The sequence below is a fragment of the Haliaeetus albicilla genome, chromosome 8 (genome assembly GCF_947461875.1).
Source record: "Haliaeetus albicilla chromosome 8, bHalAlb1.1, whole genome shotgun sequence".
Classification (NCBI taxonomy): Eukaryota; Metazoa; Chordata; class Aves; order Accipitriformes; family Accipitridae; genus Haliaeetus; species Haliaeetus albicilla.
This window is the reverse complement of record NC_091490.1, coordinates 38,853,592-38,865,582: the sequence shown is the minus strand read 5'-3', so window position 1 is coordinate 38,865,582 and position 11,991 is coordinate 38,853,592.

Genomic DNA, 11,991 nt, shown 5'->3' with positions numbered 1-11,991 from the left:
TTACTAAGAAATGTGTATTGAAACTTTTGAAGAAAGCTCCTGAGAACAATAAATCCATCAGTCTTCAGGTCAGGCAGAGTACTCTGGTTCCTCTTGTCCAGATGCAGCTCTGAGGCAGGATAGGCACCCTGATGTAACAGCCACAGGGGAGGTTGTGTAAGTGACCTTTTTAAGAAATGCTCATGAAACCATGTTCTTTCAGTTGGAAGGAGCCCATGTACTACTGTTGGCTCTGAACAGACTCTGTTCAAGTCTTAGTCCCTTTTTCACCAAAACAAATTTTTAAAGTTTTGATAAATTGAAGTTGGCTTCTACTGAGTTTCAGCAGGTGCCTTGCTGCATTCTTTAGTTGCAGAAATTATCCGTCTCTTTCAGAGCTGGGCTAATTATCATACATTTGAGGCATTGGCTCTGATTTTTCTCTTATCTTAATGACTTAACTGTGAAAAGGGATGTAAAATAAGAAGAAAATAGTGTCTCATGTATGATAACATGGAATGGATAGTGATGCTGCATCAGCTCAAGCATCTCAGTGCAGTGGAAAACTAGATTTCCAGTTATTTTTTCTTGTTATGGGAATTGCTTAGTCCAGCAGTGATCACCAAATTGGAATTATTCTTTGTGCTAAATTGGTAAAGAGCAGAAATGAGCATTCTCTGTTACTAGCAGTATAACAACGGATTATTGAATGTGCAGCATCTGTTGTAATCAGGAATGCTTAATCACCATTGCAGAATTTTAGACCTTTCCTGAGTTTTCCTTTCAGTGGAGCTGTGGAAACTCCTACATTCTTACTCTCACCAGGTGTTAGTCCCCTGTGATTCACTTCACACAGATTCATTCTGACCACCATTGTATTTTCCAGGTTTTTTCCCCTATGAAAAAATCATGAGGAAGGACATGTATTAACCACCAATAAGCTCTAATAACGAAATATGGACCTGTGAAGTATGGGCCCTTCTCAGAAATGGCTGTTTTTTCAAAAGCAAAACAAAAACTTCAGTGTAGACCTGTTAACCTCCAGGTGGAGATTCTGGTTTTTGCAGAATTCCTGATAGACTCCCTGGCTTTAGACTCTTCCCCCACTTGCTCTGCTGTGGGGACTGTTGGGGTAAACTGCTGTTAAATGTCACCCCCCTTGTTTCTAGAATGCTGGGGGGGGCAGTGTTAAAAAAAGGTGTTAAATGGCACAGATTTCCATCTCGCTGGTATGTTAGGAAACAAGGTGGAAAAAATTTCATCCTGTCTGTATTTTTTCTCTGTATCTCCTATCTTTAAAAAAAAAGAAGCATGGAAAAATATTAGTGTAAGGAATGTCCTCCTGGGTCATGTTAATGGTGTATTTAGCTCAGGATTTTGTCTCCAGCAGTGGCAGTAAGAGAAGCTATTTAAGGAAAGCACATTAAGCCTGGCCACCGTCCCACCATCCCTTCTTCATTCCCCTCATGCTTCCCCAGCACGCACAGTAGTTGGATGTCAGAGGGGTCCTGCCTATTCCTGTAATATCTCTTCTCCTTTTGCTTCTTAATTTTTGAAGCTACCTTTCTTTTCCTCAAACTGTCTTCTGCTTTCATCACTTGCTGACAGCAGGAGACTGAAGAAGTGGAATGTTTGGGGTAACTTTTTTACGTGTGTGTGTGTGTGTTACCTGTGCAGTTGAATGAAGGTGAATAAATAGCGATGTTCACTCTGCAGTGTGACATACTTTTTTTTTTCTCTCCTTTTTTAAAGTATTTATGTATAGAAGCAGTGAATTTAGCAAAATGGGAATCTGAATCTAGTTTGTCAGGACGTAACTTCTACTAACATCTCATTGGCAAATATTTTTGCTTTGCAACAAAATTAAACTTGTCACAGTTAAAATACAGATTTTATTTGTTTGAATTGTAAGTATAGTGTATATAATGCTTTAAATGTTGAACTTTTCAAAATGGATTGACTTCTCTCTGCAGAGCTGTTGCTGGAGCACTTATTAGAGACCATGTTCTCAACTTAAACTAGAACTTACAAGGAACTTCACCGAGTTTAATAAAAATGAGTTTGGGGCTTCCTGTATTCTTTGAGTAGGTATTAGTGGACCTGTTAAACTTACTTTAACCGAAATTCTGTTTGAATGTGTTGGAACAGATTCTGCCCCCAAGTCCAGCCCGTGCATGCTACAAAGAAAGATCATAAAGGAGAGCAAAGCAGAAATTGTTTGGCTTAGGAGCAGTGTTGAGTCAGTATAAACAGTGCTGAGCTGCTTCCTGCTCATAAACTTCAGTAGGCTCCAGCTCAGGTATCATGGAAGGAGCGTGCACTCGCACTTTCAGGATTTCAAGGCTGTATTGCAGCCTACGAATGGCTATGGTAAGTAAGCTTGTGTGCTTCTCTAGAGTCGTGGCACAAAGGGTTTTGGTCTTGGTCTCAGTCTAACCAGACTTGCAAAATTTGGGATAAAACATTTTTGTGACCATATATCCTACTTCACCTTTCTGTCCCAGATTGTTCATTCTGCTCTGCATCTTTCAGGAGACACAGTATACATATTAATTTGTATGTGTGTCTACACACACATACAATACCTGTGTGTGTATTAAAATGTATGTAGACTGTATTTATAGATAGTTTGTTTAGAATACATATATGTACCTGTTAATTGTATGTATTAGCATTGTGTATCTGCATATATATGCTATTCCACTTGTCTGCACAGTATAGAAGTAATTCATACAAAGATGTATATCCTTAAAAATCCAAGTTCTGTATAAAACTTTATAGTTATAAGGTATTGTTAACAATAGTACAGTAACGTGATGAACAAGCTGTGGAAGTTTAAGAAAATTCACCTCTAGCTGGGTAAAAACTTAACATCCAAATTTTTCTAAAGTTTGTCTTGAAATAACTCTAGAAAACGGCCACATCTATATATTGTATTGTAATGTTTCTCAACAATAGTCCTGTAATGCACAGTATCACTGCTTTTCAGGGAGCGCCTCCCATTCACTTCTCCCTGTGAGGTGAAATGATGTCACTTCTTTGGGAGTCAGTGACTTCTGAAATTATTCTCATTTTATTTTAAGCCACCTTTACTACGTTTTTGCCCCTTTCTGTTTTTACCATATTTCATGGGCCTTAATGTTTTAATCCTCTCTTACTACAGGAATGGAGGAAGGAAGACGTTTCAGCTTCAAGAAGGACTGTGATTCTAGTGAAATGGCAGTGACTGACCGCGTATGCCATGGCACACAGCATGATTGCCCGGGGTGCACCGCCAGGCCCTACTCCCCCCACCCTATCACTGGATTCCAGGATAGACATCCTGGCTGCTTGTGCTAGCTTAGATAAAACATATTGAAGCCTTGCCTGAGTGTCTTAAGTGCTTCTTTTCTGAACGAGGCAAAGTTAAGGTTTGACAACACACTTTGATGTCTTTGCCTTGTTCAATTGCTCAGCTAGCTTATAAGGGCTTGCACGAGTTGTTTTATTCCTGGGCAAACGGTGTCTCCAGCGCTGTGGTAGTTCCTAAGGCGTGTTCTGGCTGTCCTGATTGGCATCTTGTGTTAGTTAAACACAGTAATTCTCAAAGGTAGCACAAGAGATGCAGTGCAAGATGGAGTCTTGTTTTGAAGCTTTGTGCTTTCCTCCCAGTCTCAGTGTACAGCACGCTCAGCTGGGCAGGTTTGAGCCTCGCGTGCTGTTGGACTACCAGTGGCCTTGGTGAAGGAATGTTTGCCCTGAATTTGGCCTCTCCACGTTCATATCACAAATACTGACCTTGCAGAAGAACAGCTCTACTATCCACTGCGTGGAATGTGATTTCCTAGTTCCTTTGTCAGTGTACATTCTGGGTTTGGGTGAGGGAATAATGCAAGCTGGTCATATCCAATAAAGAATGAAAAGGGAAAAGGACAGACTTTCTGTTGAATTGGTGAGATTAAGGCAGCTTGACATAATTTGGGAAACACTCCTTCTGCAAAGCATAATTCAGTGACAGTCTCGTAGCTGCTGGGTGTTAACCGCAGCAAAAGGAAGGTGTCTGTGTGTAGGAGCATTAGTGGCTGTGCTCTGTCAGTGTGGGGTAAGGAGTTGTTTGAATGGGAGATCTGAGCCATTTCACCCGTTTGCTCAGTGAGGAAGTGACCATCATCTAATCCTAAGAAAACTTTTTGTTGCACAGACCGAAGGAGGAAAAGAGGTGTGACACCCTAATATGAACAAGGATGAAATGTTTTTGCTCAGAAATGTTTTAGTCTTTTGTAGTATACATGCCAAGTGGGATTGTCTTGCCTGCTGGGTAGTGCTGCTGCTGCTGCTGGAGCTCTGTTGTTGGCCGAGGCCTATCCATCTCCTGCTCCTTATTGGAGCTAGCTGAATGAGAAATTCCTTACAACGGCTGCACTTTCATGCTGTCAGCACTTGTATCTGTGTGAAAGCTTAATAGGTTATTAAAATGACATGATGTAATATGACTTCAAAAATATTTTTTGTATTGAGAGAGGATTTTAGATATTGAGGACCTAAAAAAAAATAAACTACTAATAATCAAATGTCATTGTAGACATAAATAAGACTCCAAAGGTGAGATCTGGATATGGTTTTAGGTGATGGTGTTGCTATAACTGCTCCAGTCTCCAGCATCTTATACCAACCCTCTGCCATCATCTTATTTGTGCTGATAAAACTGTCGGTAGGACTTATTTAAATGAAAGATAAGCCTCGCCAGTGGTTACTTTAAACCTGGATCAGTTCTTGGATCTGTTTTCCATGTAGTCCCACAGGGATATGCATACCGCCACTGCTGAAGGGGCAGTTAAAGAGTGGGATCAAACAGCTGAGCTTGGGGCTGCTTAAAGTGACTGTGCCATCAAAAGATGCACTCAAACATGCTTTGAGTGCTTGGTGTCAGCTGGGTGGCTTGATGAAACTGGAGGAACTATTCAGGGAAACCAGCTAGACTAGAAGGTGGACTGTACGGATGTGAAGGACAGTTGGAGTTGCTGCTTAGTCAAAATTGCTGGTACGATCATCCATCTACGTTCCTGGCAAAAGTAAAAAAAAAAACTGCACTAGAAAAAAATCCAACCCAAAATATTAAAGGCAAGTAAGAGTAAATGGAGGTGGGAGAGAATGGTTAGCAACAAAAGACACATGTGAAAGATCAGGAAGTGAAGGAGTTCTTCCTGATGCTGTGAGGGTTGGATAGAGAGAGACTTCATTTTCAGCTAAAGTGAGAACCTGGTATGTTTGGCAAAAGAAGGATGGATGATAAGAGTAAGCATACCTACAAGGAAATGACTATGCTAGTGGATGCAAAACAGAAGACTGATGTGTTCTTAAGTGTAAGTGCATCATTAGCCCTAGAATCTTGGTAGTAAATATATTAACTTGTCAGTCCTGGTGGTATCTTATGAGTGGAAAACAGCAAATAACAGGCAGATGTGTATTAGGGGAATGTGGCATGGGCCAGTACAACCCCATTAATCTGATCTCTTACTATGCGATGTGTTTCAGTAGACAGGATGCTTATCCCTGCAAAGTGCTAAACCTAGGAAATGAAGGCTGCGGCAGCTTCTTCCAAGGGGCTGTGCACTGAGGAGGCTTAATCCCACCAAGGCATAGCCTAAAAAATTACTTTAAAGCCATATACTTAAAATTTTGGATAACAGGTTTAAAGATACAGAGGTAAATGAAATGGTTCAAATACATTTTGTCACAGATCTTGTCACAGAATCATTAATTTGAGGGGTTTCTTTGGTAACTTCTTTATAAATAAATAAATATTATAAATAGGTAAAATGCCTTAACTCCCATTTACCTGGACTTTTGCAAAGCATTTGATATGGTATTGCATAACACTAAATAAACTTGAGTAGTTACAAATACAGGAGATTGAAGGTGGGAGTTGCTTTAAAGAAAGACAGTGGCAGGGAAAGTTAAGCAGGATATTTTTCAGCTGGGGAGACACTATGAATTTCTCAGCTTTTTGGGATGCATTTTCGGCATTTACTTACATTGAAATATCATTTATGTGCTATGAAGTCCTCAGCTGGAAATTGCTGTGAGATGCTGTCACTCTTCCTTAACTTGCCCCTGCCTAACCCTTCTCCCAGTCTTTTGTGCGTATGAGGAGAGGTTTTGGAGGGGCATGAGAAGTATAAATGTTCTTGCACAGAGCGTGGGTCTGCCGTGATGAAGAGGAGCGTGCAGACACGCACGTTCAGGGAGCAGCTGTGCAGAACTATGACCAGTGATGACGTGGATGTGGAACGCTTCTGTGAAGAGGAAGCTTTGGGTATAAATTGTTCGGGGGGCCCTGTGGGAGCAGGAGAGTCCACGTGATGAGTCAAATGGGCTCAGTCATGTGCTTTATAGCATCTTGTGACACAGGATTGAAGCTCTCAAGAAGATGATAGCATGAGGGGGTCCATTTACACCTGCTACATGTGCTGTTGGTCTGTGTCCTTTGGCTGGGAGATGCACAAGGCTGGGAACGAGGAAATGATTCTAGGACAGGATTTGGCAATCTACTGTCGACGTTGTCACGTGTTCTTTTATGAAAATGTAGTGGAAGGCTGTTGATGAGAACTTCGGAATCTCGATGCATCTGGTTGTTCAGGGGTTTGTTGCATGGGTGGCATGGAAGGGGGAAGGCTCAGAATGGTCAGTTAGTGATTTCTCTCTTCCAAACAGGCTGGAGTGAGCACTTGTACAGAAGGCTTTTGGATGTCCTGTTCCCAGGTGCAGTGCATGATGGTGCCGTTGAGCTCTTCTCACTTAGGAGGGAGTAGATAGAAAGGCCTGAGCCTTTTGACGTGCTGTTACTTTTGAACTGAACCATCCTGCTTTTCTTATTCTGACAATGAACCAGTTGAGCAGTTTGGTGGTTTTCTAGCTGGGGATGGGACACAAGTGGAAGGGTGTGAGGGTGTCCTGTATGTTGAGGATGCAGTGAAATGAATGAATTGTGCGCATACAGAAACCTGTTGGAACTGCTAAAACTTTCAACTTCAGACAGCTTAACACCTCTCTCAAGTAAAGTTAGTGATGGTTTTGCAGTGATAATGGACACAGTTGTTTGCTGTCCAGAGCCAGCCAAGGAGTTGTGGTGCTCATCATTGAATTAATATCCTTCTCAGAATTATCTGTGTAATACTGGGTTCAAGCAATGTGTTCCTAATTGAGGTGCAGATTAAAACCAGCTGGAGGCTGTATTTGGTGAGGAATGCAGAGGCTTGCTTAGCTGAGGAGCATCTTGCTGTGTGCGGCTGCCAGGGAGCATCGGGCATTCATTCATACAGCCCTGTACAGCCTGAGACCTGCTTACCCAAGATGGCTATTTCTCTGCCCGTGACTCACTGCCATAGCTGTGTCAGTAAAGGCACCTAAGCCTGGATTCTTCATTACAAAACAGGGTGTTGTTACGAGATCAGTTTCTTTGGGCACCAGGGTGCTGGTGTTTCTTGTCCCCAGCCCCAGCGTGGGTCAGGGTAGCTGGAATCGCGTGGCCATTTGCACAGGCAGCAGTTGGAAAGCGGTTGCAGTTGTCTTAAGACTTCCCGATTTGTAGCTGGTGGTGTTTTTCCCCCTCCTCTTACTGTGATCGTGACTAAAGCACATTATTGCTATTTGATTATTTTAAGCCCAATGGCTATCACAGTTAATCTCTTTGTATAATGATGGTGAGTGGTAGTTGTAAATCCAGCTGTCGGGGCATTCCAGATGCCTTTGTATCTGTGCTCTTTTTAAAATAAAAATGTTTTCTACAGAAGTATAAATGCTATGCCATTCACATTCTTCATTGAGCTGCACCTCGTTACACTAGCAAGACTGTATAGAAACTCTCAGAAAATTCAGAACTTCAAACAGAGCCAAGGTTTGTTCTTTGGATTGCACTGTTTCTTAGAGGTCAAACTTTTACATGTTTTGGTAAAATAAGGCTGCTTCTGCTTCCATTTTCATTAGGCCCCTTTCTGAGCTTCCAGAAGTTGATGCTGTAATTCTGAAAGCCAGGACTGTAGAGCATAAGATTTAAGGGGTTGGGTGGGTGTTTAACATTTTTATTAAAACAAGAACCCATGCAAATTAATAAATAATATAAGTTAGGAAGATATCACTTGAAATATAAGAAAGGTAGAATTTGCCAGTTTGCATAACTGAAATGGTCAGCACTTGTGTTACACATTTTGAGTAATTCTCCATGTTCACAGACTCTTTTTTTTTTTACTTTGCATCACTAATTCCCTTCTCAAAAACTTTTGTTCCGTAGGGAGGTTATATGCTTAAGTCAGTGACATCTAAGATCTGTAAGCAAGGGGCTAACTAAAGCATATACTTTGTTTTTGATTCTAGACTTCAGAGTACAGGAGAGTAGTGTTCTTTTTACACCAATGAGTTTGAATAGTAAAGTAATGACACTAAGCTCTTACCTTAGTTTTATTTTTTCCATCAGGGTCTTCTTATATACTATAGGACAAGATACTTGATTCTTCTGATTTTATCTTCTCTGACCCATTAGATATTATCATCTGATTTTTTCCTATCTTTCAGATTTGGCATGTGGGTTAACTTTGGCATGTGGGGTCTCTTTAGTGCTTTGAACTTAGTGTTTTAGTTTACATAATGGTTGGTAATTAGAATTGACAAACAGTTGAAGAAGGGAAACTTGTTCCAGGTTATCCCCAGACTGCTAAGTGGTGTGTACAACACTACGCACTAACCTGTGTGCGTCCCATTCCCAGCCTACGTCTTCTGTAGGCAAGGGGAGCAAATGCATCTTCAGTTTCTCCAATAACATACTGTTTTTACTAGCTGTCTCCTGAGATGGAGAGCAGTGCACTGCAGCTCAGTCATGTTGATCTCAGTAGTGCACTTGATATTCCACGTGGGTATGTGCTAAAGAGAAATAGGCAGCAGCCCAGAGTTTCAGCTTATGTATTGGGAGGTAAGAGAAGAGAAGATCTTGGGAGAGCACCTCTTCTTCTGGGACTTCGGTGAAGAGCTGTGTGTTTGGATGCTTCGAGGAAGGGATGGGGAAAGGAGGAGGGGACCTGGTTGTTTTGTATCTGCCTATTTACAGGGTTCTTGGTCTTTCTCTGGTCATTTTGTATCTGGCTATTTATGGGGGCTTTGCATCTTTCTCTGTACATCTGGTCTGGCACTGTTGAGGCGAGAACTGGAAGACTGAAAATGCCCCAGTACAGCTGCTTGAGGAGTTTGTGGAGTTCAGCCCTGAACAACGTGACTCAGCCGGTTATTTCTGTTGTCTGATGCCCAGCCATGTCACAACTACGAGACTTAACTTGGCTCCTGCTCACTGAGCTGCTGCTTTTGCTAGATCATGAGGTAAAAGGGGAAAGGGAGGTTTTATGATTGCAGATTCAGAAGGTGAAATTATTCAGGTCCATAGGTGGACAAACATTCTTACCAGTTCTCTCTATTTTTTTATTTTTGTACCTGGTTGAAAAGGCGAGGGTGTGAATGAGTACAAAGAGAGATTTCTGCTTTTGTAACTAGTTACGAGCAAGTGAGTAATTGTTACTTGCAAGGGTATGTATGAATGTTTTATTTCCTACTTAAGACTTCATGTATAGGAAAGGCAAATTGGTGCTCAGGTTGGAAGAAAGCATGATCTTGCAGAACAGCTAATAACTCTGAGTAATACATGACTGGATGCAGGTATCCTCTCAGGAAAAATTGCCAATATACAAGCAGTAGAAACTAACAATTAAAGGTCAGGATTGGTGTTTTGTTGGCATTAGGAGGAGAATGGTGAGGAATTTAGCCTGGCTGGAGCTGTGAAATTAGCAGCAGATGTCTGCCAGGCTGTAAGTGCAAAGACCATTTGTTCTTTCTGTCTCCAACAATTGCAGCCTGTCAAAGCAAGTAACTATTTGGGATTTGACGTTCAGAGGGCAGACAAAAAGACAGCAAAGTGGAGTTAAGATGCCTAAAGACAAGACAGTATTCTGAAGGCGGGGGTCATGATGCTGCTGTTATTAATACCTTAGCACCAGACAGTGGTTTAAGGTAATGCTTTGCAGATGATTGAAGACTTCAGGAATACTGAAAGGCAAACGAGGAAGAGAATGGCCAAATATCCATTTTGTTGTGGTTCTGCTGAAGGAAGGACAGTGAGTAGAAGATCTCTTGAGGTGAGATGGCCAGGTAAGTGAAGCAGCAAGTTTGGGGTTGGGTATAATGTTTCAACCCTGTCGTTCTTTCCTGTCTGTGTCGAGCTATGGTTTGAGTAGTCCGTGTCTCAAAATCTGGTCTTCCAGCATTTGAAGGCTCAGCATTCTGGAAATAAGTATCTCTGCTCAGACATGTAATTTAGAGTGGGATTCATCCTGCTGACTCAAGCAATTAAAAATCTTAGCACCCAGTCCAAGCCCATCAGTAAGAGACTTCAGAAGACGATTCATCTGCTCCTAAAATATATGAGATTCACTGCTCATAAAGGTGCCTGTCTCTCACTGTTGACTACAGGGGACTTCTTTTGTGTGGTTTAAATGAGACGTGCAACTTCTAGAAAACAAAGGTAAGTGTATGTTGCACACTTGGGCACCAGGACATCTGCACTTGCACAGGACTAGCTGACTCCTGCTGTGGATTTTGGAGCATCTTACCCAGGAAGTTTGCAAATGGAGAATGTCAAATACAGTGAGATGCAACACGGTGCAGAATTGCCCAGGCTTGTCGAGATCCAAGCTAACAAGTCCCTAAGGCATCTCTGCACTCTGTTCTGTGCTTGGTGGAGGACTGACACTCTGGTGGGTGGCTGTTTTGCTCTGTGTGGTGGTCCTGGTGTATCTGAACATAAATCCTGGGTGCCCAACAAAGTTGCAGATGCATTGGAACACTACACAAAGAATTAATAAAGTAGATACAAACTTTTGTTGTCAAATAATTTGCAAACGATACAATGAACACAGGTGTTGCCGTGCCATGTTTTACTTTGGTCTTGTACAGCTACATCTCCAGTAGGATCTGCTGAATTACATGGGGGGAGTGGGCAACTGATGTGGTGAGGAGCACCTGCCTGCAGTAAGGACTGAAATTACGTATTTGGATTTTCTAGAAAGTTTTAGTATCACATCAGACAAAATGAGAAATTCCTTAAGGAAATAAATACATACAGTGAATCAGAAGGAAAGAGGCAAAGACAGGCAACTCCCAGCACATTCACTAGGGAGGCATTTACTCCTTGAAGGAGCATTTAGTATAGGTTATGTGCTGCTAATTTAAATAAAAAAGAAAAAAAATGAGGCAGTTAAGTTGTGTATCACTTAGAGCTGCTTTGGAAATCTGATTTACAGAGAAACCTGGTGTTTTAATAGATCTAAATAAAGACTTTCAAAACTTCTTGTGGAATGGAATTTTCGAAAAGTTATTCTAGAAAATGTGCATGGAGTAATTTTGAAACTGATAGTATTTTAAATAAAAAAATGGGAGGTTTGGGCTGTTTTTCACATCTATTGTTTTGATTTTATTTTGCCACATGCTACAACGTTTTGTTATTTTGTTCTTTTCAGTTTCAGGAAAACAAGGTACATTTGATCTAGAAGAAAGAAAGGTAGCAGCGCTCTCTACTGACCATATGCCATTTCAAATGTTACCATGCTACACTGCTGCTATGGTCTCTCTATTTATAAATCCTAAAAAGACATAAAAATAATATAAAAGCGAAAGTCCCTGGTCAAAACTCATCACTTTTATTAACTCTGATAGGTAAAAATAATTCATGCTCTGGAAAACATCTAATAGCACAGAAAGGAACCTGTTCTTTGATGTCAAGGCAACTTTAATCATGAACTGTACAAACAAGCTGGTGTCTCTTGTGTAAAGCTTACACTAGAGCTGAAGGGTCAGTTTGATTTAAATTCGTTCAAGCTTAGTCTTTATGGTGAATCATATCCTCAAATTCACCAAAACCATTGGTGGAGTGTTATTCCCTAATCAAAGCTCATATGGCCAAATAGGTGGGTTTTCTGCAAGTATTTGGGAGGTACC